Consider the following 5,000-nt stretch of genomic DNA (forward strand, 5'->3'; position numbering starts at 1 on the left):
TATACGAAAGCCCCATCCAGCCCTGTGCCACCCGGGGGGTTCCAGGGTGCTGAGATAGCTGACATTTTGCTCCGCTCACGACGGTCACCGCGCGACGCAAGAACAGCCCAAAAACAGGCCAAAACGGCCCAAAAACGGGCCAAAACTGGCCATTTTTGGCTGCGCGAGCGAGCAGCGAGCGGCGGACAGCGAGCGAAGCGAGAGGCATCACCGTCCCTGCTATACGAAAGCCCCATCCAGCCCTGTGCCACCCGGGGGGTTCCAGGGTGCTGAGATGGCTGACATTTTGCTCCGCTCAAGATGGTCACCGCGCAACGCAAAAACAGGCCAAAAACTGGCCAAAACGGGCCAAAACTGGCCATTTTTGGCTGCGCGAGCGAGCGGCGAGCGGCGGACAGCGAGCGAAGCGAGAGGCAGCACCGTCCCTGCTATACGAAAGCCCCATCCAGCCCTGTGCCACCCGGGGGGTTCCAGGGTGCTGAGATGGCTGACATTTTGCTCCGCTCACGACGGTCACCGCGCGACGCAAGAACAGGCCAAAAACTGGCCAAAACGGCCCAAAAACGGGCCAAAACTGGCCATTTTTGGCTGCGCGAGCGAGCGGCGAGCGGCGGACAACGAGCGAAGCGAGAGGCAGCACCATCCCTGCTATACGAAAGCCCCATCCAGCCCTGTGCCACCCGGGGGGTTCCAGGGTGCTGAGATGGCTGACATTTTGCTCCGCTCACGACGGTCACCGCGCGACGCAAGAACAGCCCAAAAACAGGCCAAAACGGCCCAAAAACGGGACAAAACTGGCCATTTTTGGCTGCGCGAGCGAGCGGCGAGCGGCGGACAGCGAGCTAAGCGAGAGGCAGCACCGTCCCTGCTATACGAAAGCCCCATCCAGCCCTGTGCCACCCGGGGGGTTCCAGGGTGCTGAGATGGCTGACATTTTGCTCCGCTCACGACGGTCACCGCGCGACGCAAGAACAGCCCAAAAACAGGCCAAAACGGCCCAAAAACGGGCCAAAACTGGCCATTTTTGGCTGCGCGAGCGAGCAGCGAGCGGCGGACAGCGAGCGAAGCGAGAGGCATCACCGTCCCTGCTATACGAAAGCCCCATCCAGCCCTGTGCCACCCGGGGGGTTCCAGGGTGCTGAGATGGCTGACATTTTGCTCCGCTCAAGATGGTCACCGCGCAACGCAAAAACAGGCCAAAAACTGGCCAAAACGGGCCAAAACTGGCCATTTTTGGCTGCGCGAGCGAGCGGCGAGCGGCGAACAGCGAGCGAAGCGAGAGGCAGCACCGTCCCTGCTATACGAAAGCCCCATCCAGCCCTGTGCCACCCGGGGGGTTCCAGGGTGCTGAGATGGCTGACATTTTGCTCCGCTCACGACGGTCACCGCGCGACGCAAGAACAGGCCAAAAACTGGCCAAAACGGCCCAAAAACGGGCCAAAACTGGCCATTTTTGGCTGCGCGAGCGAGCGGCGAGCGGCGGACAGCGAGCGAAGCGAGAGGCAGCACCGTCCCTGCTATACGAAAGCCCCATCCAGCCCTGTGCCACCCGGGGGGTTCCAGGGTGCTGAGATGGCTGACATTTTGCTCCGCTCACGACGGTCACCGCGCGACGCAAGAACAGCCCAAAAACAGGCCAAAACGGCCCAAAAACGGGACAAAACTGGCCATTTTTGGCTGCGCGAGCGAGCGGCGAGCGGCGGACAGCGAGCGAAGCGAGAGGCAGCACCGTCCCTGCTATACGAAAGCCCCATCCAGCCCTGTGCCACCCGGGGGGTTCCAGGGTGCTGAGATGGCTGACATTTTGCTCCGCTCACGACGGTCACCGCGCGACGCAAGAACAGCCCAAAAACAGGCCAAAACGGCCCAAAAACGGGCCAAAACTGGCCATTTTTGGCTGCGCGAGCGAGCAGCGAGCGGCGGACAGCGAGCGAAGCGAGAGGCATCACCGTCCCTGCTATACGAAAGCCCCATCCAGCCCTGTGCCACTCGGGGGGTTCCAGGGTGCTGAGATGGCTGACATTTTGCTCCGCTCAAGATGGTCACCGCGCAACGCAAAAACAGGCCAAAAACTGGCCAAAACGGGCCAAAACTGGCCATTTTTGGCTGCGCGAGCGAGCGGCGAGCTGTCACGACCTTAGCTGGTTTTGCCTAAGGCGTGCGGCACCCTCGCGCGTCCGTCCGCAAAGGTCAGCCTCCCCGAAGCCTCCCATTGTCCCTTAGGACCAACAAAAGAGAGAACGGGTTAAAGAGAACGCCTCAATCGGGATCCACAAGCAAACATGTCCGAAAAACACTTCATAGACAATGCAAATTACAAACAGACTTTACAAGCTCTGAATAGTTGCACAACAAAGGGTAAAATGGTCCATTACAGACCGAAAAGCTCTCGAACGTGTCCACATGACACAACCTTTATTTACAAGCCTAAAGAGGCCACCAACCCAACTAAAATGGGACTATTAAGCCTTCGGCCGCCCCTTTACATTCTATACAAGGCATGAACATGCCAAAAGACAACGGACAGACATAAGCATTACATCCAACATCTTGTTTAGAAGTTTGTCCGTTACATTCTCCCCCACTTATCCCTTCGACGTCCTCGTCGAAGCCTTTGTGAACACTGCAACTCTTCGCCTTTGTTGAGTCTTCAATCTTCCGCTCCAGCTGCAATGCGCCTCCTGGCTCCCAGCTGCTCTCCGCTGCTGTTTCTGAGTAGTCGAACCTTTGATCCGCCATGCTGCTTCAACTCGCCAATGACTCTGACTCTGGTGTGGGGTTGGCTGAGTTGTGTTGATCCTTGTCGATTCTTGCGGATCCACCAAATGAAGGAAAAGACCATTCTTACTGCGCCAGTTTCTCAAAATTTCCACATGCTGCTTGAACTGGGTGGATGCTTGTTGGAGCTTTAACGAGCATCGCCTCGCAAACTTCTGAAGTTTTGGGTCCTTCCTCCACAAAATCTGCTCATTGACTCTTCTTTCAGTTAGTTGTCACATCCAAGTAGGTTCGCATCACTTCCGCTTCCGATTGGCATTTCGTTGGGAAATGAAGCGGACAATCTACTCTCAGTAGCACTGATCACCGTTGGTGAGGATTTTGACAACTATTGTCTTCCATTATCTTCGAAGGGTCTTTGAACTTGTGCAGAGCTCCTCTGCTGGATAGATAAGAGAACTGGGGTACTCGGTTTCGCCCATTCTCTTAAGAGTTGAGAAGGCAAAGGTTACTTGACTTCGCCCGCCTCCTCGAGGTTGTACTTCATGCATCAAGCTGGTTACTGGCCTTCGCCTGCTCTTTGCTCACACTTCTGAAGCACTTGAAGTGTTTGCACTCCTTGCGTTGAGTTAGCTACTGTGATTCACCTTCTCAATGCCATTGAACTTCTGGAATGCAGGAAGTTTTCACCCCAACTTGGAGTAATTCTCTGATAGATGAGGTCGCCTCTGGGATTGTACCGTCTTCTCCATCAACCCTGCCGCCTACTCCACTGAGTAGCAAAGGTACAGCACCACGTACTGCCTGCTTCGTTCCTTGGTCGTGCACTCTTGCATGACCCGAAGTCCTTCACTTACGGCTATCTTGATGAGAAACTTGTTGACACCGGTCTTACGAAGTTTCTTGGCCTCTGCCCTTCAGCCTTGTCTCGGTACTTGGAGATTGCCTCTGCATGCTCCACCTCCTCGGCCCCTTTCACGACCAAGCGCTCTCCCTCCGTGAGAGCAAGGGATCAATGACTTGCACGGAAGTCCCGCCTCTGCGGTACCATGGCGCTGCCATGCCCATGGCCCTACTATCCGTCGCCTCGCCTCTGTATCCCTTTCCTTCACAATCAGTAGAGATGTCTCTGTGGCACTCCTCTAAGTCCACCTCCATTCTAACTGATGCTTGATTTTGGGTAGCTAAGTCCCTCTGGACTCATCGTCGCTTCCTCGCCCCTTTCGACCTCCTGCTTCAACACCTCTGTGTTCTCCAAGCAGTCTGTTTGGTCGATGGAAAGACAGACTGCAACTCCCATGCATGGCCTCTGCCATCACATTGTCGGGTTTGCACCGATTCTGTTCTCCTTAGCTTCCTTGGTAGCAACGTTCGCTTACTCGACCTTGTCCTCTGACTTGTCGGGCTCCCTTAAGCGAATATGAGCTCTGGAGCAGTCCAACTCTCCAGCTGCTTCGATCATACCTCTGCATGATCAAGTCCCTCTCATGGGACTCACTGGTACTTGCATTCGAACTTTTCCCTTGGTGGAACCCAGCCCCCATATGCTGATGACCAAGGTTTTCATCCGATGCAAAATTCGGTGCATGCCCGGAAGACCCGCCTCTGCGGTACCATGGCCTTCACTCCTTGAATCCATAGCCCTTCTTGCCGTCGTGTTGTTCACCAAAGCGGAGCTCCCAGTAGCTCCCGATCATACCTCCATATGATCTCATCCCTCACGGGACTATGTCGTGTGTGTCGCATTGCCACGAACTGTTCCACCACGATCCGCTGCACCATGTCGCCTCCTGGTGACATCTCCATTGCATTCTGATCCTTGTGGAATAAACTCGAATTGTGAACCCTCCATGTGTGGCCTCTGCCAATACATCGCAGGGTCTCCTCCACCTTCGATTTTGTTCGCTCCTTTGGCAATCGACCTTCATCCACCCACTCTTGGGTCACACCTAGATGAAGCACCGCTCTAGGACAGTCCGTCGCCTAGTAGCTCCCGAAGTCCACCGACTTCGCTGTAATTTGTGCACCATTGCCTGGATCCTGGGCCTCTGCCCCTACCAGCACAATCTCCGCTGCACACTGCTTCCTTCATAGCAACTCGAATGGCAACACTGTGGCATATTCTTCAAGAGTACCCACCTCTGCGTCCTCTTGCCCCGTGCTAAGGCCTTCTGTACCCAACTTCGCCTCCGCAAATTGAGTCGCCTTAGTTCCTCCATCGAATGCTCCTCCGAGATAAGGTGCATGTGCCCCGAAGCTCCCTTCGTCTTTGGCACCATGCA

The sequence above is a fragment of the Musa acuminata genome, unplaced genomic scaffold (assembly GCF_036884655.1).
Source record: "Musa acuminata AAA Group cultivar baxijiao unplaced genomic scaffold, Cavendish_Baxijiao_AAA HiC_scaffold_1136, whole genome shotgun sequence".
Lineage (NCBI taxonomy): Eukaryota > Viridiplantae > Streptophyta > Magnoliopsida > Zingiberales > Musaceae > Musa > Musa acuminata.